Source organism: Nylanderia fulva, unplaced genomic scaffold, assembly GCF_048542155.1.
Source record: "Nylanderia fulva isolate GAGA-0341 unplaced genomic scaffold, ASM4854215v1 Scaffold30, whole genome shotgun sequence".
NCBI lineage: Eukaryota > Metazoa > Arthropoda > Insecta > Hymenoptera > Formicidae > Nylanderia > Nylanderia fulva.
This window is the reverse complement of record NW_028190369.1, coordinates 645823-673448: the sequence shown is the minus strand read 5'-3', so window position 1 is coordinate 673448 and position 27626 is coordinate 645823. Positions and strand designations below refer to the sequence as shown.

Sequence of the window (27626 nt, the reverse complement as noted above, 5' to 3'; positions counted from 1 at the left end):
TATTCAAATTATAATAATGTTTGATCATCTGTATAATAAGATCTGCATAATAATTCTTCGTTAATTACGTGACCGACAAACGCGTATGTAGAAACGTGGAGTGTTATGATTAGTTAGTGATATCATCAGCTCTACTGTTCAAATCAATTCTGACAGAGTTTTCATGAAACGTTCCGTTTCACGCAAAACAGTTCGCGACCAACTAAAATACCACACTTTACATCTCTCGGCGAGGAAACAGCTTCTCGAAGACAAAAGCAAATCCGAGAATTTATCCGACTCTCAAACGCGCAACGACGTTAACACCGACGCGACGGTACAAAGGGGGCACGCAAAGTTAAAGTCGAAGTTATCGTTTGTTTTTCCACTCGTCCTCTCTCACGCGCGCGCTCTCTTCAGAGATTTCTCTTCTGAAACTCTTTGCGCACAAGAGAAACGCCGCGCCGAGCCCTGCCATGTGTTTCGAATGAATTTACATGACGTCCCACCGTCATGTACCAACGTCACTTTTTTTTGCCGGTGTAGATACGTGCGTGTGCGTCACGTACACGCGTATATACACGTGTATCTACGCACGCACGTGTGTGCGTGCGTGCGCGCGGCTCGGCCAGCATGTGGGCAGAGATTCCCTGCAGCGGCAGATGTTGGACCATCTTCCCGTGGCCCCCTCGAGATACGAAACTTGGTATGATTATACCCTATCTGCCCACCGAGGGCAGGGCCGTATCGTCTTGTCGGCCCGGCTTCTTCGATTCGAGTCGACCGCGCGATTTAGTCTTGATGACACATTTTCTAGCAGAACGTTTCCTAATCTCCAACAATAATGTGCGACTTTCTCTATTGATGTTTGATAATTGCGTATAGAGTGAGATCAAATGAGACTTGTGGATCGGATCAATTGAACATTTTGTGAAGACAGAGAAAAGATTTGTATCGAAGAAAACCTAACAAGAAATAGTCGAATAATTTTCTACGAATGCGCGCCATATGTTTTTATAAAAGTATCAACTGTTGCACGCGAAACGGTATATTTATCATAAAGTTTTTTTATTACGTTTTCTTAAAACAGGTTATATTGCGTTATATTGCTTACGGCTTAACGATCCTCCAAGCATCTTACCGATCGCTGCCACTGGTTGTGAGTAGTTGCAATCTTCTTTCCTGGCTTTGAATCTAGAACAAGAAGAGAATAGTAGATTAATATCCGGACAGTCATGTCATTTCGATGTGAAGTAGATTTTAAAGTTTCGCGATTTAATAATAAAATACGTCTGAACTATATCAAAAGTTGGACAAGTGTATCTATAGTTTTTTGTATATGTCAAGGAATAATTGAATGACAAACTATAACTGACATACTTTATCATGATTTTTCTTTTATTTTATAGAGGTATGTAATTTTTTCGATAACTGTGCAATTAACACATTTTAATCATGTATAAAATTGTAATAATTAATAGGACAAAATAAAAATAAAAAAGCGAAATTATTGGAGATTGTCTAAAGAGAACGATTTAAATTAAAATTTAAAATAATTGAAACATGGTATAGTGTTCGCGTTATTTTAATCTAATTCTTCAAAATTGGTTTCGATCGAAATTAGTTTAACTTTTATTTTGACAATAACTTTTACATGTGACTTTTCATGATCCCTCCCTCCGAGTCGCCCTACACCCTCTCTTTCTCTTTCTCTCTCTTAGGCTGTCCGCGCGGGTATTAATTCGAACCTTTTTTTTAAGGCAAAGGGATAATACGCATGGTTTCAACGTATGACAGTACTTTAGAATAGTAATTAGTATAATGAATGCGTTGTTAATGCTACTTATTTCACGAGAGATTGTGTGACGTGCGAGTACAAGCACATTTATGTACCTACAAACGAATGAATAATTCAGTAAGGAAGGGAACCAAGTGTATCGCGCGTATCGTTACAGTTATAAAATCCACACGCGTCGCATGTTTTTCAAGCATTCACTGCCGATATCATTGATATTTGATCTTTCACAAAATTAATCTATAAATCAGATATAACCTGATGTGAATAATTATAAGTTGTGTTTGTTGAAATTTTTTAAAAAATTGTTTAAAACGCGAAAATACATATATACATAAACCTACATATATGAAATCCTTGTTTAGACATTCTCGTTTGACACGATCACAGTATTGACTGAAAAGTTTGCACATAAAATCTATCTTTATCCCACGAGATATCTGATAATATGCTTTTTTTTGTCGAAAGTCGATTTCAAAACTCAATTTCATGCTTGGTCCATGACGCGCCCCACCTTCTTCCTTAGCGCATTATGTATTCCCGTTGCCTGCCCTTCCTTCCCTTCTCATATTATTGTTGTGCATCGCGCGTCTTTTCTCTCTTTTTTATTTTTTTTTAATTTTTAAACCGGCAAAACGTCTTCGAGGTTAGGCGATCGAGCATCGCGGCAAGCGGGGTGTTCATTATAAATCGCATCAACCGAAGGAGGCAAAACGAAGAGAAAAGGCGCGAGAGAAAGCACCAACTACAGATTATTCCGTGTAATAATATCTTCTTCGGAATCCAATGACCGTACCGAATTTCGTCTCATTGATTTTCGATATTTATTAATTTCCTTCTTGCACACGAGAATATTTTGCTCCGTTATCAATTTTGCATGATCTCGCGCGAATTTTGCTTTTGTTTGCGCCATTATTTCATTTAATAAATTCATCATCTGCATCATTTATGTCATAAACATTGAGATAAATAATTGAAACCTATTAAAATATATTTTCTGCATGTCTGCACATTTATCACGAAAAGCAAGGTATTTTTCTATAACGTTACTTTGCATCTGTCATCGCCTCGTTTAAAATTAATCGCTAGGCTGCAGCATCATATATTATTCTACCGATATATTAACATTAAATAAGCTTATGCCAAAAGATTTGCCGCTACCTAGAACAGAAGTCACACAGTGATGGCTCAGGGTAGTTCTTAACCCTTTAACACGAAAATTCGGTGCAGTAGGGTGATGGGGACGTGGAACCTATTAATATTCTTTAGGAACCCTATGAGAGAAAAACTTTCGAGAGGGGATTTTTTTCATCTATTAACATAAAAAGACCGTCGTAGTTTCTCATGAAATTCTTGACAGTATCTATTTTCGAAAGATTATTAAAATATTTTATATTTATATTTAACGCAATTTTCATTACACATTATTGATAAAATATATTTGCGAATATAAAACACTATAAAATACGCTACAAACGAGTCTTATTGGTATATTGTGATATTTGTTTTATCGTTTATGGAATTTTTAAAAATCTTTATATACAGATGAGATAAGAGAATACTTTTATTTATGAAGGACGAGAGTTTACGAAAATTTTAAACAGCAAAAAAATGTATAGATATGCATACTTTCGATATGTAAAATTAATGCTTTGGTGAAATTTTTCTCGTATGCGTAGTTTTCATCAGAGAAAGTTTAACCGTGCGAACCCAGATGGTTATCCGAGCTCTTTTGCATCCTCGTTGTCACCCTCTTTGGTATAGACGCGATTTTCATAAAATTCCTATAAATAAGCGCGGCCCGTCCTTATTTGTGCACAATATTTATACGCTACGCATGACCTGAAGCAGGATCGTATGCACCCTCCTGAAGGTATCGAACTAGCTAGGTATATATACCTGAAAAATCGAAGAGTAAAAAAAGGAGAGACGGTAGAATAGATAACACCTCTAACACACCTGTAAGGGATCAATACCTTCGACTATCGATTCTTTCTCCCATGAAGCGCAGCGCGATCGGAACCGTGTTGTAACATTTAACAAATTCTCTCTCAGAGAAAACTACCGAAATATATAAGTCAAAATTTGCAACGAGAAAACTGCATCGTGTTTTTCTTAGATTTATAAGATCTAGAGGGACAAACGGTTTAATAAACTTTTGCGTATATTTTTTTGCTTGTTTTCGCAGCTTGATTTATTTCGGAACGTTTTTGCTAAATTTACTCGCGCGTTATTTTTAGTGAAATGAAGATTCCACACGAATGTTGAAATGTTATAGTCAGTTGAACAACATCACTACTAAGTTTAATAACTAACATTGACTCGCGTTTTATGTAACATAACGATGATACAACGTAACGATGGTTATGTAAAATACCAACAAGTGTTCAAGCGAATAACACTGCTCTCCTAGCTAACTGACGTTGCTATCTTGGAATATAGGAGAGGTTCAACTGTAATAGATATGCCAAAAAAACCAAGATCATAAAAGGAAATTATCGTGCACGTCAACGAGTTTATTCTAATATTCGATTCTACAACCGCAAAAATAAAATGAGAAATAGTTTTTCCAAACTGTGCGATATTTTTTTATCTTTAAATTAACAAATGTTTGTTCTTATTCTAATAATTCGATATTAAATGAAATACTTGATATTTAAAAAATGAACAAATTGAAATTTATATTTCGATTAAAAATATATTTCTTAGAATTTTAATTAGTTCCTATAATTTTCTTGTACAATTACTTAATCTAAAATATTTTTAATGCACGACTACCAAACTTATGTTCTACATACGGTCAGATATTTGCAAATAACATGGAAAAAGTATACGAATATACATAAACATCATATGTATAATGTATAATACATTATATACAAAATACAGAAACGTGTTCAAAAGATTATTATAGATCGCCTCGACATTAAACTTGTTAAATTTAATGGAAGATGGATATCGATTTTAACACAAAACACAGAAGAGTCACGTAAAACATTTTTAAAGAAGATGGATTTTCGAGCTCGCGAAATATAGATGCTATGGCAAAAGAAGTCGCGTGACGAATCAGTAGATGGGGAGGTGAAAGGGTGGTGGACGACAGGCGTCGGTGGTGGCAGGACCCCATCGTCGTGAAATCGACGAGCAAATACTTAAGGCGTAACCTCGTTACTCTAGCAGCCAGTGGAAAAGCGAGGAAAATCCTCTCTGAACCCGCCTTTAGCAGCGGCGACGCGGAAAACTCTCTTCCGGTCGTTCGGCGCTCGTTCGACTGTTCGAAATGCAATAGGAATACGTCGATGCGCGCCCGTAAAAGTGAATGCATGAATCATCGAGTACACATACGGATGAAAAAAAATATGGATGGGAGGTTTCTTCGGAGAATTCTTCATTGGTTACAGATTGCTGCGCGAAAGAGAGAACGTATTCGCAGAATCATCGTTCGCAAAGTCCTTCCCGTTTGTGTCTGTCTCGATTTGTGAGAGAATTTAATTTTCTAAATATATATACCAAACTTTTTGTACCAGATTTTCCGATATATATGTACAAAGTGATTTCATAGATAATGGTCTTAGAAAACTAATTTCGGAAAAATAAAAAAATCTCGTAACAATAATTAGATGATAGGTGACAAATTATATAATTTTGTTTGAATATTCTCACTTTTTATTTTTAATATTGTTCAAATAATCATCTTACATTTAATAAAACATGGTACAAAATCTTGGCTAATTTATTCTCAAGATCAACATTATGCATAAATTATCAAATTTCGAAACATGGATTTTAGCGTAGCAATAGCCGTATTTTGTTCCAACTGAGATACAATTTACATGATAAATCATCTATCGCATTCGACATTAAATTCACATGCGATACATCATTCATCATCATCGTTGATTTTGCTCCATCTATAACTTTCTGTAACACGCAATCCCGCGTAACGCAAAATCGTTCTCGGCGAGAAATCGCACTTTTCGCGGAGCGACGCGTAAAGATAGAGACGGCTAATGACGGGAAAGTTTGAAAACGACCGACCGACATTATGTAAGCCGAAATGGTTGCGGGAAAGCGAAATGGGGGTAACGGCAAGACACGAGTTTTCGAAGCGAACTCGGCGCATAATGCGCTAGCGTACACCCTATCTTGCGCTAATTACACTAACTCGAGCTAAAACGGACTAAGTAACGATGTAAACGGGTTTCCTTCTCCTCCCCCTCCCTCGTCTCCGTGCGCTCGCGCGAGCACGTAAGGTAATTACCTAATTCGGCCATGCGTAATTGCCGGTGATTAAAGTGTCGCTTTCGTGGCATGGCAGGAACGACGTGACATTTCACCGACAGCTGCAACCGATACGGATATCTCGTTTCTTCCATCGCTGATTCCTAACTCACGAAGTTTAGATTAGGAAAATCGTGTAGCCGAGAACGTACATCGCGCGCGAGCGATTATCTTCAAGCTATTTCTACTTCCGCTATTATCACACGGAAAACGTGTGCGTACACAAGAAAGAAAATATAGTCACATCCGGTATTTATTTCAATAATTAACGAATTTATTTATGTGAAACTCAGATGTTTCCTTCAGATGACTGGAGAATATTATATATAAATGGATAAATAGTTGGTTTTGTACATCGACGGCAGCCATCGCGTCACGATGAATCACGCCACGAGGAACAATCGTTTGCGGTGAAACATAGCCGCGAAATAATTCTCTCGATACCGGTCGCGAAGTGAAATATGCGTTAAATAAATTTGAGAAGAGAGCGCGACTCTCGTCGATGCGTTTTACAATAGCGATCTTCATCGAGACAGAATTTTATACAATGCGGGGACCACAATACTAGCGAAGAGCGCTCTCCAGTTTCGTAACATCATTTTTTCTCGACGGCAGGAACGAGTTTGAAGTCGGTATCGGGGAGATAGAGAGAGCGCGAGCACACAGGGGTTTAGAATAAATCAAGTGGAAGGGCTGTGTGAGCCCGCGAGAGAGTAGAAGCATTCGGGCCCGTCTTTGTACAGGTCCGCTACGTGAGAAGGTCCTAAGAGAGAGAGAGAGAAGAAAAAGAATGTTGGATGATAGAGAAGAAGGGAAGGCAAGGGAGCGAGCGAGGGAGAGAAAGACAGAGTACGAGAAAAAGAACGAGACGAGCCACGTTGCAGGAGCAACGACTGAAGATATCAATCAACGGGCACATTGTGCTCAAGGATAATTTGACGCGCGGCTGAAAGGGCCAGATCTCAAATTCCACGATCGGATAATGGCCTCTATAAGACCCAAAAAAGGGGGAGGGCCCCGAGGGTATGTACCAAACCGCAGTTTATATATAGACAGCTTCGTTTTCGAGCGACCAAAGAGGACTATCTCTAACTCAGGATTGTCTCTTTCAGATTAAACCTTTGTTTTTGGTAGGATACATTGTCCGCGAAATCTCGAAAATTGTCTGAAAAAATATTTAACGTAGCAGCGATGACGTCTCATCTCTTGGGGGGAGATTAGTCTCGTCATATTCCATTGCGCGAAACATCTTTCCTTCATATTGAGTCGAAATGAATGAATCTAAATTTTTAATTAAAATTTCGTCGAGAAAAAGTGATCCGTGCGAAGTACCGTGTAATTTCAATTGCGCAGCGCTAATTGCGCCTTCGAGAAATGAAGTGACTAAGCGCGGCGAGTACCCGACGGCTCACAATCAGAGTGAGAGACGACCGCTTCTACAAATCTCTAACACAGTGAGTCCTTTCTATTGCGAAGAAGTTGACATTTTGTTAATCTTTCTCGACAACAAATTTATTTTCGATGCATCGCGCATTTCCTATATATAATATTTTATTAAGAAAATATGCGACTATTGTGCGAAATCGAAAAGGATTAACAATGATTTACAGAGATCTTGGGTTTCTGCCAATAAAAAAAAAGAATACATATCCGCGGATGTACGTCCGTTTACTTGATCTTGCGCAATAAGGGAGCTTTAGTCTCGCTATGAAATATTATCGCAATATCCGTCTCTAACGACTCGATCGCGTGCGATTAATATTCTCCTTGATACGTCATTCAATCGAGATCTCGTGATCCCGTCCATATCTTTCCTCGTTTTCTATCTCAGTGTTTCTTCGTTGGTTATCCTTAGAAAACGCGCGTTTATATATCCTTATAAAAAATGTCCGATTTGATGTTGAAAAATATATTTCGCGTGTGACCGATTTCTATTTATTTTTTTCTCTCTTCAGCATATGAGTACTTCATTATAATCTGATATTCATAAAATAGTAATTATTAGAATAATTTATAGTATGAATTAAAATCATATTAGAGCGAAGATTTTGTATCATTTTTTATGAAGGGAGTAACGTGATTACTTGTGCGACATTTGAAAATAAAAAATGAGAACAATATGAACCAAGTACACGCAGAATTATATAATTTTGAAGTTAAATTTTGGAAAGGTTTATTAAAGGTTCGTCAATATGAAATATGATGTATTATAATCATAAAGTCGAAGAAATATGAAATGTTCAAAAATTGGAGTATTTTAACTTTTAGTTACTTTTATTTACATTTTTTGGAGTAAATATTCTGCGAAAAAAGAGAAATACTTATGTTTTCTCAGTCAAATATATCTTCAAAAAGCATAATAATGTGGTGTTGAATTTCAAAAGGCTGTAAAGACCGAAGTAATTATATTGCTACTGTGCGTGAAACTGTCGAAAAGCGCCTATAAGTCTTCTTTTCTTCGCACTTCGGCAAGTTCAATCCGAGACTTTCGGATTCTCTTAAATGTGGGATTAAGATCCTCAAAAGAGCGGCACGACTCTCAGATTGACGTTACATACAATGCAACCCCGGGGTGCTGCTACCTGCGAAACGTGGCACGTGCCCTTTCTTTCCGCAGATTTGACAAATTTTCCGAACTAGCAGGTCAACATCCGATCTACGAAAACCTTCACGTGTTCCACAGGTGGACCCTCAAAGCACACTAAAGCGAAGGACATTCGTGGTCCACTTGTTTGTCTAACAGGTGGATCTATTCCAGTAACGATGATCACTTGAAAATTGTTTGCGAAACTCACTCTCGGCGAGATACTATAATCTTTTAGGAAATCCCTATACCTTTCATGAAGTGAATGTGAACAATACCGAATAATGAATACACGAACGTTTATGCTATCATATAAATGCGATTACGTTTTTTTTTTCTATTAAAAGAAATAGCACTAGGTGAATTTAAAAAAAATTTTTTTTTTTAGTATCGGGTATATTGAAGTGTTAAACGCTGATAGAAGAATGTATCATTTACGGATTCTATATCATCAATATTTATCACTGCAACAATATATAAAAATAAATAACAATTTTTTATTTTAAATTTTTTAACCAAACAATCTTGTTCACTTTTTAAATATTGCGGAAAAGCGCGTTTATTTAAAATATGAAATATGGCAATATAAAAATGTTCGAGTATTGAAAAGATACTGAAAATACTAAATTACTGCATACATGTAAAAACATTCAATTATCAAGGTGTAAAGCAATATTTTAATAAATTAAAAATTCTCTAAGTCACTTTTAAAGACCTCAGTATATTATTGCGATATTTATACATGTTAAAGCAAAACGTATTCGAAGTTTATCAGTTTAACTGCAGTAAGAACATTGTCTAAAAATAGAAAAAGAAATATTACTTTAGCCTTTAAATCCTGTCACGATATAAATAACTCCGATACTTCTTTTCATAGGGAAAATAGAATTTTCGTTTTTTTTTTGTGCAATTAAATTTTCGGCAATAAAATAATAGCTTTAATAAATGTGAAATTTATTCAAAATGATTATTCACAAGATATTTTCTTACCTCTCACTTGTCTTTATCTGATCGCATTGAATATCTCGGATCATAAGTGCCGTCGGCGGATTACACGTCCACGTAACGAGTTCGTCAATATACGACTAGTGGATATATTACATTCGGAACTTATGCGAAAGCATGTAGTAGTGCAGTTTTACTCCACTTTTACCACTTTTACATTATTTACACTTTTCCCGCACTTGCAGCGCCTCATTGCAGTTCTCTTCTTTGTTATCGTTATTGGACAACGTTAACACGATACCACGAATTTCGCAGTGTTATCACTGTTACGTTGCACCTTTAACGTTCTTGTGATCTTCATAGGCAGTGTACTTGAAAATTTGGAAGATTATTTGATCTCGATTTTATACACCATCCAGATCGCGAAATTTACGCTCGTGAATGGAAATGAAGATGACTCGTGGGATTTAGTATATCACGTGGTTTAACACGGTGCAGCACAAACTTTTGTGTCATTCGCTTACAATTATGCGATTGCACTTTCGTATTATTGCACCTGTCTTGTGAGGGCGATTGCTTTTTCTCACGTGGACATTTTTTTTTTTTTTTTTCATATCATCTTCAAGCGTTGAATAATTTTTCCAATTCTTTCTTAATCTCTTTATAACCGAAGATACTCTCGCGAAGTTTCATTTTCCAAAGTTTCGTACAATAACGAGCTTCCTTCTGATAGATGTCGGTAAACATCTGTCGACTCCGATTCATTAATCAGCTTTCAATGAAATTTCTTTTTCTTCACTCCGGTACAACGAGTAATTGCTCGCGAAAGACAATTTACAAGTCGTTCGAAAGACTGGATTCGGACTTGAACTCCCTTCTCAACACTGTGCACCGAAACTGTTAACAATCTCTCTCAAGTTCTCGTTGACATCAGTAGCCGAAGCTCTTCGAAGTCGAATCCCGCTCCGAATCGTTGAATTCAACCAAGAAGTGGAATAATTGTTTTCTAATTCGAGATCTCTGTTTATTGTCGTCACCCCGTAAGCAGGAAAAAAGATAGATCGTAGACGAAGAGGCTAGGCTCAGGAAGGTCCATTACTGCCTGGCGGTGTGATCGCTGAAGACTGAGCGTCGTGGTAGCGTTTCGTCGCGTAGTAAGCCGGTTCTCGCCCCGCCATCGGGGGCTCTGTTCCTCTGCCTCTCCACGAGGAGTATGTGGAAGTGAGAAAAATGCTGGGAAAGGGACAGGGACGGAGCACTAGGTGGTAGGAGAGAAGGAGGGAGAGAGAAAGAGGCCTTTTCGACCCACTCTGATGTTCTGCGCGTCCTGAGAGAGCCAGCGTGTCCCCATCCTCGTCGGATACGTTCTCCGGATTCAGCCCCACCGAGGCTCCCTTTCGTCCACCCTTCCTCTTGGCTCGTTTCCTCTCTCGGCGTCGCTCTGTCCCACCATTCAACCCTTCCACCACCCTTCCACGACCTTGGAAGTTCTCGCGATCGCCGTCGCGCGGCACCAGCGTCCAAACTCACGACCGAAACACCACTCGAGCGTGGCGGGCAACAAAGATCCCGTCGGTTAGCGCCCGCTATGTGGGAGAAAACGCGCACCACTGGTTGGTAGAAGGGGTGTGGTAAATGCGAGGGTGAGAGCAGCCGGCTGGTATACCCCTCTCGTCGCGGTATAGATATATCCCTTCTACCTTCGTGTTATCCTCGCTCCTCCTCCGCCCCCACTGTAACGGCACGTGTTCCGTTTTGCTCGAGCTGGGCTACACGCGAATCTTTCCATCTTTGTCGCATCCGGTACGTTGCAATACTGTCGGTAGGGAAATCGAATGTGTATGACGGTGGGGAGGATAGATCGAATTCGAAGAGTGGGGAACAGAAGGCTCCGACGTCGCCAGCATGCGTTACGCGCTCTACGACTTTGTGAATATAGGCAGATCCGCTAGTGTGAAGATAACCAAATGTATTATTTTGTTATTTTTTTTTTTACACAATCAAACTCTTAAGGATTGTAAAAGCTTTGCGAAAGAATTTATACTGTATAACGCACCTCCCACGCACGATTTTAATATTATCTATTTTATGGCTTTGTCAATTTTATTACACTCTATACACTTGCAACAGGTATATCCTTTTATTATTTATTTAGCTTAGTATGAGAGAAACAGATCGATTTGCCGAGTGAAAACTTAGACAGTTGACGCATTAAGCTAAGTAATACTGAAAAACTATCTTATCGCGTGTCATTAACGCTAAGTGTTTGTCACACAATTTACTTATAGTTCGGTTAGCTCGGTGAGCTTTCAACTATGCGTTAATAATAAATTACGAAAGGCGTCGTAGCAAGAGAAATGACAGTTATGAAAATGAATTATTTTTCAATGTTACATATATAGAATATGCACGCGCTTTGCTTACTTCAGCATTAGCTCTTAGACTTTAGCTCGAATGGCTTCGTTTCATGGAAGACTTTATTGGACGTTTCCCTTTAAGATCCGCATATAGTCTGATCCTATCAAGTATTAAACACTGACCGTGAAAAGTATTTTTACATAAGAAAATATGCTGGATGATGCTCAGACGATGCTGCTATAAAATATTCTTTGAATTAAAATTAATTTTTCGTTATCTCTTTATATTACTTTTACATTATTTTATTATTAAAGTTATTATTGTATCGATATACCATATATCGGACGTAGTTTCAATTTGCTTGCAAGCACGTTTTATCTGACATACGAACCAAAGAACTCTGTGCACATATTCAAATTTTCCCTGACAATCTCTCCTGCGCACAGAATCAACTACATCAATTTTTGAGCACTTGAATTTCCATTCGACGGACACTTCCAAAACACTTTGCACCGTCACGCACATTTTTTTCTTTCTCTTTGTTGTAATTTAAAAATGTTTCATGCCATCTTTCAAATGCATATATCTGCCGCATCTCGTACCGCGAGAAACTGACCGAGGTTCGACAATCTTAATTATAAAAATGTACATATTAATAATGTGGTAACGTCGAACAACCCCTTCGGGGATGATCATTCGGCGTGTTGTCCTTAGAGCGAGATTTTTGTACATTCTCTCGTTCGGAGTATGCGTGGAAAGGAATGACACGTAAGTCGAACACGAGAAAATATCTTGAGAGAGGATTGGTGCGCGTTGAACTGGCTCTTGTCGAGCTCGATCGCTCTGGCCGAAGCGGTGTATCGTTTCGCCGTCGTCGCGTGTCCCACCAAAACCGTCGCGGCGACGAATTCTCCTCTTTTCATCCCCACCGGGGTCGACGGCTTTTCGCGCGACGTCGCAGTTCGCGATATTGCGGAATTCCGCGCTACGCTCGCTCCACCTTCCCCTCTCACGAGCTGCTAAATCTTTTTTAAACCACGCCTAGCATCCCCCGTCGAACGAGCGAGACAGCGACAGGACGTGAGGAAGAAAAAATCAAGCGAGCACGCGCGGCTACGTTTTTCCTACTTCTTCGACGATGCAAACACGTTGCGCGGCGAAACTCCACCCTCTTTTGGCGGCGCTCCCCTAACGTTTCCCTCTCCCATAGAAACCCTCCCTCGCTCCGTCGTTCACCCCTCTTTTTCCGATCTCCGCCACGACGCTTTTCCGCCACGCAAGATTTTCCGCCAAATATAAGTTTGTCACCCAGTGAGAGGCGGCAATGCGCTTGTGATGCTTCTCGATAGCTGGCGCCAGCCTACGTGCACGTCGTCTAACGGAATATGCATTCAATCTTTTGCGAGAACAGGTTCTGGCGGATATGCAACACTACACATAAGTGTGTACGTGAAAAGAGGGAATTTTTTTTTTTTTTATGAATTTTGTTGTTAATTTCTATGTAGCTTTAATTTTTCAATGTCCGATACTAGGTTTATCAAAGGAACGTGTGTTGCAATTTTAATTAAATATCTGCACAGTTCTGGATTTATGCCAGGAAATAATTTCAGAAATATATACTAAGCAAGTGCACATAATATAAATTGTAAATTTAAATATGTATATGTTGGAGATAAAATTAAAAATTTTAATTAATTGTTAGATATAAGATAGATACTTATGAAAGTCTCATTTATATGCATTGATTATTTATTCACATAATAATTGAAAGACACGTCTGCATATGTTGTTAAAGAAGTTTCCTGCCAGACGTGGTATCGATACGCGCCTTTTACTACTTTTTATCACGTTACATGGACTAAACGCTCCCGACATCTGGTAGTGAGTATCGAGAGATAAAACTACCCCTTTACTATTTTTCTCTAGTACTTTTTGAATTTCTTTATTATTCTTTTTTAATATATGAAAAACATTCTTTCTATATATATATATATGATTAAATAAATTAAAATATTTATATTAATACTTATAATCTTAAATTTTTGCAAGAAAATTAGGGAGAAGTGATTGAAATAAAATATTCTTATTTTAAAAGCAAAATTTCTGGATCAAACAATTTAAAATTCATATGTAAAATATTAGCAGGCAAAAATCGACAAAGTTTATTGTATATAACACTGTTTAAAATAAGACGCGATAATCATAATTTATTATTATGATTAAAAAATAATATACATGTATTTATAAGAAAAAAGCTTGAGCTTCTGAACTATCATTCAGAATTATCGTTCTTCTATTATAAATTTCATCGCAGGAATTGTTCTCGATCGCGTAGATGTTTTTTTTACACATCTATGTTTTCAACTTTAGTTAAAAATAGATAGAGACGCGAATTTAAGCACGCGATGCCATTAAATCGATATAAGACGACCTTGCCGGAAGGGGCCGATAAGCCATGTCGGTACTTCCTCTCACCCCTTCCTACGTAAAGTCGGCAAAACAGATACCTTCATGTGGCGGATATTTCCAGCCGATTAATTCGAAATTAGGTGCAAACGGGGGGATTCTCCGCGATGGCGCGTGTCGATGCAATTTGTGCAAACTCGTGCAGCTAAGTGCACAGGAAACCGATCAATTGCCGCGGAATGGTCGAGTTGCTCCGATCGATCTCTACAATATCAGCCACATCTGCATTTTTATTACACCCTTGCTGCTTCTGGACGCTACCCTTTGCGTACGCATCGCAGGTATGTCCAAATATATCTCAACGATGCTCTTCAGCATCGAAATTTGTATAAAAGGTTTCGCGTGTTCTTCGTACATTCCCGACAAGTTGGAAGTAAATTGAAATTTTTATATTATAAAAAATCTATTTAAATCTATGTTATTCTAACTGCAGAATGTAACTTATTTAAATAGATTTCTTCTACGTCACTAATTAAGAATGTAGGTACTCTTTATGTGCTTAAGTAACTGCTGTTAACTATTATTAATTGAATTCAGATCAATTATTCACTTCATTTCCTAGTCGTGTATGTACAATATAAATATCACTATTGGTAATTACATTCGTTGAGTCTTAAATATCGATTAATCGAGACCAATCTACTAAAATACCCGGTGAAAGTATTTCAAATCACTTTGCTCACGCGTTTACACAGAGAATAGCGAGGAAAATGCCAATATCAGCGAGTGACTCGGTGGTTTTTTTTTCTTTTTTTTTCTAAACGCTTCGGATTAGGGATAACGGATTGCGTCTCCGTGGTAAGCAAGAGTCCGGGAGATTAATTCAATCGAATGACATGAGCTTAAGTGAGTACGATCCTCGGCTCTGATTGGACGCCGACGGCGTTTCGCAATACCTGGAAGCCCACCGGGCGATGGCACCCTACCGAGATGACGTCGCACAGGCGGCGCGTACCTAACAACCGACAGATTATGCCAGTAGGCCTGTCGGCGGCCGTAATTGATTTCGCTTAAACAAGCTAAGCGTATCAATCCCTCTAATAGCTACGTCATTGCGCGATGAAGATGCTGTGAGATGGAAGGGGCTGTTAACCCCTTTTTATTGGCGATCCATTTTACAGCTAATCTAATCTTATTTATTTTGTATTTTAATTCACGCGACAATTCTCGAGCGATAATTTTAGATGTTATTGTATATTCGCCCGCGAGAAATCTTATATGTTTATTATCAGAAAAATATAGAAAAATGTTCGTAACGATTTACATGTGACAGAATTAAATTGTACAGTAGATATCATAAACAGCATAGTGCAACTATTAAATAATAATATTTTTTTACTCATACGTGTAACGAATGTGCATACAAAAACATCACGTTTTTAATGGGTTTTCTGACTCGATATGTAAATATTTTGAATGAACAATAAACAACAATAATATTCGCAATATACGAAAATATTGAATATTATTCATGGCTCGATAATCAATCCATTCACCAAACGCGTTAACGACAAAACAATTATTTTATACATTTTAATTTTACCATGTGAGTACATTATTTAAAAAATAGTATTGTGTACATAACACAGTTAACTTATACCAAACAATAATTCTAGCAGTATCCAGCGATTTGTGCGCTGATCACAACTGCATTACGTTGCACATGCGCACGTAGGCGTTATTACGTAGCGCGAAATAGGACAGTTGTATACTGGACGTTAGACAACGAAACGTAGTTTACGACCGCTTAAAGCGATAAATAATCCCTGGTATGATGTCCGATGACTATTTCGCCACCTACGGCGTACGTCCATGATTCTTACGTTTCTTCGCGAACGGCTGTTATTCGCCGACATACAGAAAGGTCAATCGGGGGTCCCACAAGCAACGTGAATTAGGTATTCATATCGAGACGAACGCGCGGTTTCACGTTGCAAAAGCAGATTTTACGATTTCCTTTATCTTTAGCTCACTCACTGAGTATTTCACAAAAGTCAATAAAATGCGCCGTCGGGGCCGCTAATGGATACGCGCACCGAAAGAATGAGGTTCTATTAACACCGCGGAAGAAAAAAATGCAACGGGTACGCTATGTATCCAATCGGAAATTGTATATACCTTTAAAGGAGATATGGACAAAGGTAATTGTCGGTTAATTGAATTGTTGCATACTTTTTTTTAGTGAGATTGACTTTAACTATCATTACGACTAACAATTTCTTCCCTGCGAATTTGAACGTAAAACGTTTTCAATTCTTGAAATTTTTCAACGAGAAATATCTCTAAAAATTGACATTTGTATTACAATGTTTATTCTTATTCAAAACTTTTTTTATTTTTTTATATTACTTTGATGATTGGGAAATTTTGTGTTTCGAAGTCACACTTGATGAATTAACAAGTACAATTATCTGACGATAAATAATCGAATGACGCCTATCTTGTACCTATAACAGATGGACACTCTCTTGCATTATGGGATTTAGAGTATTTTTTCCCACCGAGAATTTTTACACTTGTATTATCGCTCGCGCGAATTCTTCTAAACTTTCTACTTTAGGCGCGTTCTTGTCCGTCAATTATATTTCGCCGTTGTCGCGGACCAGGAGAGGAAATTTATCCGGAATATTAATTTGGGGTTCATATAGTGTAATATATTTTACTTCGTTTATTCGTTTAACAAAGAACCTGATACAAACTTTATCTTTTCAGGAAACAAAGTGTGTTACGCGAACGCGAGCCAAATTCTCTCTGTCTCCTCGAGGCCGCGCATTGCCTTCTTTCTCTCCTTCCTCGACCTTATTTATTATTTTTAGGTGATTAGACTTTTTTTATTTTGAAGTACTCTCACTTTTTGTTATGTTCGGACATCGACATTTACATTAGTCATGTTAGTCGCTCGTTTATTTATTTATTGTTTTATGTCACCGGTCGCGATATCCCTAACACACGTCGCTTGTAATTTTTAATTTTTATTCTGTATATATTTTATATGCTTGTGGCATTTATCGCCACACTACGGTTCGGTTTCAAAGTGTGTGCATAGGACCGCTCTTCAGTTTAACCTGCCTACCTGAAACCTGCTTCGTGTATAACAGACCTTATCGAGAAGTCAGTTTTGTGGAACCGATCCTATTTGTGGCATATTGTGCTATTATTTTTTTTTAGAGGATTGGCTTACGGGAGTCAAAATAAGCAATGATCTTTCATAGGTGCAAAAAATTTCAGTCCGTTTCATAATAATATACAGTTAAATATGTAAATCAAAATATTAAGATTTTTAGATAATTAATATATTAGAACTTGTTTTTTTAATTTGTCGAGACACTTCGAAATACTTCGCGCACTGTCTGTTACACAATTTATATACATTCCCTTTCTGCAAACATTATATATAATTAATACATTGGAACCAAGAGAACTTACGATTTTTTTACTTTAAATTTTACATATTTAATATAAATCTAAAGTGTATAAACAGGCAATAAGAGCCAAATTTAATATTACAGAGCCTTGTTAAACTCTTAATTTACATATTTAATTTTTATGGATTGATGTGTTTGAATATTTAAAAAATTAATCTTTATAGAGAGAAAGAAATATATATTTTATATGAAGAGAACACTTAAAATCCATCAAACTTTATTATATATATATTTTACATATTTATCGGCAATTTTTTTTACTTGAGTATAACCTGCAATATGGAATTAAGAAACGTTTAATGCAACTATATCTTGTGTGCATCCCACACATCGTGCTTGCACAACGGGAATGTATATAAATTGTGTAACAGACAGCGTGCGTAGGTACATTTGTCTCCTGCCAAGTTACGTCTTGTAATCAAGTACTTGTCTAATTGCATGTTATTGGTAGATAATGGCGATGATTACCACACATGAATTGCTGAGCGCCGCATGGCTATGCTCTAACAGAGGCTTTAATTGCCCACTGAGAATATACGTTGTATCTATTCATCTTAGGATTCAGAAACGCGAATTAATCATTAGTGTTTCCTAGGTACTTCTATAGAGATAACGTCATTAGAGCACTGTACAACGTAACTAAACGATCTTTATCTCTATCATCTAGCATGCAAAATATCTATAAAATATTTATATACCTTTCCCGTAAAATATTTTCTATGGAAAATATGTACGGATATATCTTTAAATATCCAACTTATTATTAATATTTATCAAGCAAAATAAGTAAAATTTTAGTCTTGGCTTCTTAAAGCATTTAGATATGATTTTAAATAAATAAGTAGTACAATTCTTAAAATATGTGATTTTATGATCTTTATAGAAATATTAATAAAGTCATAATTATCAAAATTTTTAAACAATATAGGTACATATTGTTGAATAAAATTAAAATATTGAAAAAAATTATAATTAATACATTCGACTCTATACTAGTTTGCATATGAATATACACACCCAATGATTTCTTCCACTCAACTCAGCATCACACTTTTCCAAGATTGCACACAATCGGAGAAAAAAAAATAATATTCTAACATCATGCTTCTAGTCACACACGTGTGTAGCTCCACGAACGGCGTAACGCATGACACTGGCATAAAACTGACCTGAACTCCGAGTCACTGGGTTCCTCGTAGGTTTTTTCTTTCGCCCCCACACGCTCACATACACATAAGGGGATACACTCATAAAGGGAAAAAAATCTCCTTTCGATCCGATACACGCTACTCGGGAATGGAGCGACGCGTCAAAACCGGCCTTTAGGAAACTTATCTCGTCTCTAAGGCTCTTCAGAGTTGGTTTTACCGCTACGGCCTCTTTAATGCGTTGCATCACGGTGCAACAGATAAAGTGTAAATAGATGGAGAACCGGACGTTTTTGATGCCGTGCGCGGAAAACCTCCAAAAGGATCCGAGAAGACGCGAGGTATCCAACAGAGACATCCGAGTTTTATTGCTTGTAAATGTAATGCTGGAGATAAACCCCTTGTTTAGAAACGCGATCTGAAAGTGCAGTGTTAACTTTTTCGGCGCATTGCATTTTTATTGCGATGACGCGTCGTACATCGTTATTTCCTTTTTCTATAAATTTAGCAAATCTATTAATACATATGAATTTTTTTGAACAAATACGATAGATACAATTGCAATCCAAAAATTATAAGAAAATCAAACATTACTATGCCGTTCTTTATTTGATAAGTTATCGAATTAGGCAAAGTGAGAAAAGGAGAAAAATAAGTTTTGAAATTATCAAAAATTCGTCTAAAATATTCTAAATAATTTCTTTGAAACTGATTTATTATCTTCAAGATAAATATTTCAAGAGAAATATATATTTTTCGGACTCTCGCAAGACTCATAACATAATTAAAGTTTTTGAGCGGTGTCTGACTTTCTTTTGTCAACAAGCTATAATAAGCAATCAATATCGTAAAAATCCGCGAGCGGCTATATAGCTACCCAATGAAATGGAAAAACTCTCAAGTTAAGATGCAGACACGAAAAACACTACTGCCGTAGAACGATATCGCGGCGAATGGAAGCGAAAGGAAGATGGCAAAACACACATACCGGAAACACGAAGGAGTCGTTACCGTATACGAATCGCTATCGCAAACGGCATACAAACAACAGCACGGAAATGTCCTCTTATACGTACGCCTTCTTGTTCCCTCCCTTTTCCCTTCGTACTTTCGGTTAAGATCGTAAAAGCCCGGTTAACAGCAGCGCCTGGCAGACGATCGGCGATTTCGGGATGACGGAAGAGCTCTTCAACGACCGGAAAACGATCCGACACTTTATCGGCTCGAGGCATACTCTTCCTGTTTGTTCTCTTGCCTGCCCGCGATAATACAATTAAAATAAAATACGTATTGATAAACAAATTTTTGCTTATCGATAAATCAGTGTTATAACATAATTTTTTGCGAAATTGATTTAATCAAAAAATTCATATAATTTTTATTTGTACAATATATGTATATCTTAGAGTGCACACAATCTATATTAACAATAAGAGAAGTAGTTTGATGAAAGAAATTTCTTTAAAAATTTGATCAAATCAGAAGAAATAATGTATGGGACAATTTATATTTTCTTTATTATCTATTAATTATATTATATATGAAAAAGAAAAATAATTTTAAAAAACTTATAATACACAACATTTTTATAATAATTTTTCAGACGTTAATCGTTGTTGTTACAACGATATTAATTCCACGCGCGTAAAGACTTATTTAAAATTCAGTATTATTCGATGTGAATCTTATCTCGTTTCTGAGAAATAACTTTAAATCTCTGATCTTTATAGAGAGAATCGTCGAGTGAAAGAAGGTGCAACGATGTAGCACGACCAACGCTGCCCGAGATTTAAGAGGCTTAACTCGCCGTGAATTCGTAGTTAGTAAGACGCATAAACTTTATTTTACAAGGGGCTCCCTTTCTCTAGGGGCCGGGCCCCAAAAATAGAGAGCATTCCCTCGTCTAGGGAGAGGGTTGTAGATTCCAGATATCGAAGGAATAGGGTTACCCGTTCAAGTCTGGCAGGTGGATACCGCCTGTAACGCATAGATACCTGCTATTTAACGGGTGTCAAAAATATAATGCTGACAATTTATTTTTATTTTCATGAAAAAAGGAGAAATAGTTTATTCTCTTTTTTTTTCAATTTTTTAATTTTTTAACCTATCAAGTTGATATCAATCCTCTTTTAATTCACCTAGACTTATATTAATCATTTTTTACACGCGTATGATATAAAAAATTTAATTGCACACATTAGGTAAATAAATCTATCAAAAAATTTATAACTATTTAAATGACTATATAAACAAATTTTGAAAAAGTTTTGGCACGTCAAATCGATTATAAACTTATACATTAGGAATGCGTAATATATAAGATAGAAAAGAGCGGATGCTGTGTGTGGAGACATCGTGGAAACATCATGACACGGGATAAACATTCCAGAAATCCAGCTGGGCTCCCGCTGGTTTTAAAGCTAACTGCACTCTCTCCTCTCCCTTCACCTCCGCTCTCTCTCCCATCACTGTTTAAATAATTTATTCCTTCCTTTTTTTCCTCCTGGAATCTCGAAGTCATCCACATACGGCGAACGGTCTTAGAACGGAGGGATGGGAAGAAAGACACACATACATATAGCATATACATATCTCGCGCTTATATTATGCCACATATGTTCTTTTAAGGCGTAACGCAACGCGCTCGCGCGCTGCAAAAGTTGAGGGTGGAAATGCATTCCAGACATAACAAAACTCTTCGTCACCCTTGTGCCGCTTCCATCTGTCTGTATTTCTTTCAATTGTACCGTCTCTTCTAATATGTCGCACAGGTGGATCAACAAAAAATAGCTGAGGGAAAAAAGATAAAATAAAGTTAGAAGCAAAGAAGAAGAGTGCGAGACAGGAGCGGTGGAAACACCAGCTGGCACATGTAATACATAAACATCCTAGAATTGGGACTTATTTGTTTTAATTCAATTAAATGCAAAGTTCTGAGTCTCTCGGTGACGCTCAAGAAAAATTTGAAGAGAATGTAAAATTAAGCCGAAATTAAGAAAAGCAAGCACCTGCCGATTTTTTTTTCTTTGTTTTCTCTCTTTTTTACGGAATGATCTTTTAATTAAATATAAATTAAGAAATTACACTCTTAAATTAATCTTATATATTAATGAATAATTAATTCTAGTCTTTTGTCAGATGTTTTAGAAACAAGATGTTTTTTCTAATTGAAATAAATCGATGCATATGTACATATATTTCTATTGACACAGATCGTGATCTATTTAGCAAATATTATTAACGATTTCTGCTATTCTCGAAGCGATAACGCTGGTGAGCATCCCGGAAATGTTGCAGTGGGAAATTAAATTCCTAACAAATTCCATTACATCTCAATGTGTGCGGCGCTGCACAAAGTTTGCGGCGTGAAAAAGAAGGATGTTGCGAGTTTGCACAGACCCCACTTTTCTCCCTTGTTCTCTTAAAAAAAAAAAACTAAACGAGAATGAGCAATTCGTAACAAGCGTCGAAGAATTCGGTATCGTAAATTAAAGCGCAAGAATTCTCGGAAATACTTCCTTTGAAATATATTGGCTTGTTTTGACGACTACACATGCCATTATTGAGGTGAGTAATAATAATTGGAGCATGCGAATTTTAGCATGCTCTAATGGAGTAAGCCATAACGAGATTATTAACGTATTTTTAATAAAACAGCATTGAATTGCCATGGTATTTCGCATTTATGTGAGACGTTTGTATGCTGTAAATGTATTTAATTACTATATGTAGCGGATGTGTTCTATATGTAAACAATGCCGAGACCAAATAAGAGCATTAATTACATAGGTTTTTATATACTTCATATAATGAAACTAGACTGCCGTAATTAATTAATTAAACAGTAATTGTAGTTAATTTCTACATGATACCGATCTACATTATATAGTTAATACCGATTAAATTCTTACGACCACATTATTCCGAGAAACAATCAGGGTTCTATATCGCATTGCAATCGCATTGGATCGCGTCGCATGGGAGAAATTGAAACTTTTGTGGTTGTTATAATTGCGAGTAATTCCGGCGTCTTCCGGTGGTTCCTTACAACAATTTAGATCTAATCCTGAGATAACGCGACGTGTGGAGGAGTTCTTATATAAATGAGTGAAAAACGTGCGGGAATATAAACTCTGATTCACGTTCTGCTCTGAATACCGACCAAATTAAGTAATGCAACATACTCGCGTTATATCGTATAAATCGCAAATCGCTAGACAGAAGCATCGCGCAAAAGTCTACGGTGAGATGAAATTTTATTCATTCAGTGTTTTCTAACGATTGAATGAATGTTTCATGGAAAAAAAACTTTCTCATAATTAACATAAACACGCGCGTACAGAGTTTATGCTACAACAAAACTTTTAGCTTTTAACGTTTAGCGAAAAAGTTCAGAATTAATAATTAGAAATTGACATCCTGATATCATCGCATATCTTAAAAATACAAGAAGTGTGATATAGTTATATATTTCCTTTTTTTGCATTGTTAGAAAAATGATTATTACAACTCTAACGGAAAGTATACAATATTATTTTGCAGATATATATCGAAATATTTAATTTTTTGTTAGCTACACACAAGGATATATTCATACATCAATTTTTCATATATCAATATTATATATTATATTTTACATATAATATTGATATTGTCATTGACAATTTTTATAGTATTTATAGTTATTGACTTGAAAATAGATTTAAATTTTTCTATTTATCATTTATATGTGAAATGATGTATTTAAACTTTTATAAAAGAATATTCCAACATCCTTTATAAAAGAATGCACATACCTTGTGAGTTGAATTAGCGTGCAAATGTTGATGATTCTGTGTAACGCAGATACACGAATTCGATGCCATAGTACATTACCCATGAACGAAAGCGCAAGAACTCTTAAGCTATTTGGAATTAATTAAAGATAGGCATGTTAACGATATAAAGCGTATAAATTGACAATGGAGTACGAAAGGTCGCATTACATACCGATGCACTGTGCTTATACACGTTTGTGAGTCTTATAGGATTGCTTTCTCATCACCCTTTAATGTAATTTGACTAATTATTGAGTTACAGGAAAAAATATACACATATATACACGTGCACTGTCATTGACTCCGGCTATTATTCGCAATGTGATACAACACGATGCGTCAAACAGCTCTTTTTATCCTTTTTATAGCGCTTTTTCGTATTACACTCGTCAAACAAATAGAAGAAATATTTTTTGTTTAAATTAAAATACTAAGTATAAGTGCTTTATTTCTCTTAAAATAATAAAATAATATAAGTACTCAAAATAATAAGTACTTTATTTCTTTTAATTTTTATACATTAATAACTTGGAAAATAATGGGGATAAATGATACGGATACAAGTCTTTTTTTATTTTAAAAATTAACTTTTGTGAATGTTTAAAGAAATGTTTTTCTGAAGAATAATGAGATTCTTTTATCAAGCACGATTTCACAGACACTGTCTTGAGAACGCGCAAACACATTCTTCGAATTTAATCGGCAAGACTAAACTTGGTGATAATAGTTCTCAGCACTTCGTGACCTTTTCAAGCCAGACGGGATCGCCTTCCTGTAATTAGCGAGCCGTGTAAAACTCGCAGTGTTTCAGTCTACGCGATCCTTGAAAAAAAATGCGCGAGAGAGTACGCCCGTCGGTGAGTTTCGCCGATTAGCATCGAGGTCTTCTGCAAATTGCTTTTCTATTCGGTGAATTACAGTCTTTCTTGAATGCAATGGTGTGCTCAGGCCATCGCGGAAAAATATTACAAAGCTACGGTTGCATAATCACTCGTGGCATTGTATCAGTACATTGCTGCGCTGCCGAGAGAAGCGTACGGCGTGCAATAATGCGTACTAGAGCGTTAATGAGTAATGCCGTCAGTAATGAGCAATAAAGGCGTAATCGTACTCTCTCGTGTACTTCTACGAATCCTTTTATGTCGATAAAGGTGTTACGATCCCAGATGTTCGACGGGTAACCTATCTTAATTTATTCGCGCGTTTATCACGAATGCGGAAAGGAATTCGCAACATGATCGACTTCGAAGTGGTAAAATGCAAAAAAGTCTGCAAAACTTAATTGCCTATATAATAATTATTTGCAGGTGCTTATTTTACACCGCACCGTATCGATTTTTTGTATACACATGATTCCATTTTATGAAAATATTAATTTTACGTAAGATTTAAAAGCGCTTATATGCGCAGCAGTAATAATTTTAATATTTTTGAAAAAATGTTTATGATGCCTTCGTATGAAATATCCGCAAATATCTTTCTGAAATTATAGTTATTACGATTTACGAATTATAGATATTACGAAATAAACTAACAAATAACATGTTTATTATTTTAATATTAAAGTAAAAAATTAAAAATTTTTATATTAAATATTCAAATTGTATTTTCTTTACGAATAATATTCTCCCATTTTCCTTGATTATGAAATTAATTATTATTAAAATTTGGAAAGATGAGAAATAAAGATCCGTATTATTTAATTTTTTGTAAGAGAAAACTTTTAAATATTTCTCACATCTCTTGCGTGCATAATCAAGAGAAAGTACAGAACTTGTAATGCATTTTTGTATGTAAACGCTTATTGACATATCACTTTATTGGACGTCTTACAGAGTAATATCTGAATGTCTTGAGTGTAAAAACGGTTATTACGAAAATGTCAGGTCTTGCACATGCCATAGTGCCATAAAGAAAGAAACGGAGAAGAAAGTTCACACGAGAGATAGTAACGCGTATTTACGAGGACGTCACAATTTCGTGCGGGTCGTCAAAATTTTTTGAATACCGAGGGCGGGTCATTGAGAAACCACACGGACCATCGGTTCGAAGAAGAAGAAGCCTCCCCCCGGCAATCCCGTGAGTCATAAAACCCACAAAGAGCCACTCGGCATTGCCGATATCCTGACGGCCATAAATTACAGCCCCACTGACCTCGCTCGCCGACTTTGTTGCTACTGGATACGAGCGACATAGAGGCCATTATGCGGTTTTCAAAAAATTTCTTTTCAAACATTAAAAGAACGAATAATTATGACGTTTGATTTTTCTGATTATCACAAGGCATGTTTTATTTTTGTCTAAAAAAATATCTTTAAAGAAGACTTTGATTAGGCATACGTCATAATTTCTAGCCGCGAATGTATCTATTATATATTATGGATTTATTAATCTTTTATTTATCACATTTAGTAGTTATTTTTTTTAATCTTTTTTATTTAATCTTATTTTAAAGCAGTCCCTCCTTTCCAATTATAAGCATATTGTTAATTTTTTATATTGTGTATCTGTATCTTAGATTTAAAGTGTTTAATACCAAAATTGAAATTATGCAGAAGAAAGAATTTAAAATTTAAGTAGATCTTTTTTATTATATTCGGACATATCCGCAAAATGCAACAAGAATGTGCAATATACGATAGATATTCAATAATGTGAAATTTTGACATAATAACTATTTAATATTATACATTTATTATATTTTATTTTTATATTATTTTAGTATTATTATCAATATTATACATAAAACTTATATTCTACAAAATTTTAAAAAGCCTCAAATATTTAATGTATCGATCATATAAAAGTATATTTGATAAAAATGGATTCATAATATACTTTAGCTCTGGCGTATAATCTAGAGAAAATCGCAATGTTTAAATTAAAAAATCAGACTATGAAGATAAACTTTTCATATTGCTTGAAGTAACACAGATCTCTAGTTACATCAAACGAAATCAAAATGTGTCATTTTTCTCTCTCTAGCTTTTTTCGTTCTTCTCTTTCGTAGCAAAATGAGATCTCACTTTGAGTAAATGAACATGTAATCCTACATATCGGCGTTTATGAATACGGTAGAAAAAAAATATCGAGGCGTTTCAGTGCACGCGGTAAGAAAACACTCGAAAAGAGAAAAAAAGAAGAAGTTGTAAAATGTAAACGCCGGATATACACGCGGTACCTACGTTACATCGATTCTAACGACCGATCGTAAAAAAGCAGCCGGTGTATCCAACAGAAATATTGACATTTAAATATCTCCATCTGTTCCCGCGCGCAAAATAGCGAGCATGATTCAAGTCGATATTAATAAGCGACCGGGAGAATAAGAACCGAGAGACGCGCGTTTCTTATCGACGAAAGCCTGATGAATGCGCGTGTATATACATGTAACAAGCGGCCAGGTAACGGATTTATATTATTGGCGACACGAGGAGACGATGTCGGTCTGCGTGTAGGAAGGATCAAATCCAGAAAAAAAACATGAAAGTGTTCATCGAAACGCATCCTACAATGCGAACGTGCACGCGGTGCAAACGTTTTATAACGACCATTCAATAAATGGTCGGACAATCATTTTCGATCGTACGCTTTTTGCACCCGAACACGATTTACTACATGTAGTGAACAGCCGCTTCGCCGACTGAGCGACATTTTTGTTAAATAATATTTTTTTTATTTCTTTTAGAAAGAGAAAATGTCTCTTGAGGACTTTAATGGATGTGTTAACATTCGATATATTGAATTGCCGCAATGTTAGAATACTTATATAGCACACAAAGATCATTTATTACGACTTATGGGATTTATTTAATATGCGATGGCGAA

At 36.2% G+C, this 27626-nt stretch overlaps 1 protein-coding gene and 1 long non-coding RNA gene across 2 annotated transcripts in view; one reads left to right on the top strand and one right to left on the bottom strand.

Annotated features, from left to right (window-relative positions):
- The window catches only part of LOC114930576 (uncharacterized), a 62102-nt gene extending 50952 nt beyond the window's left edge, over positions 1–11150 (bottom strand). Inside the window, exons 1-2 of the long non-coding RNA XR_003819482.2 lie at positions 9630–11150; positions 1094–1173 (exon numbers count right to left, since the gene is read on the bottom strand). This is a non-coding gene — a long non-coding RNA (uncharacterized LOC114930576). The remainder of the gene's footprint in view (positions 1–1093; positions 1174–9629) is intronic.
- Positions 1–27626, top strand: part of MESR6 (misexpression suppressor of ras 6) — a 593526-nt gene that overhangs the window by 426201 nt on the left and 139699 nt on the right. The window lies entirely within an intron of this gene.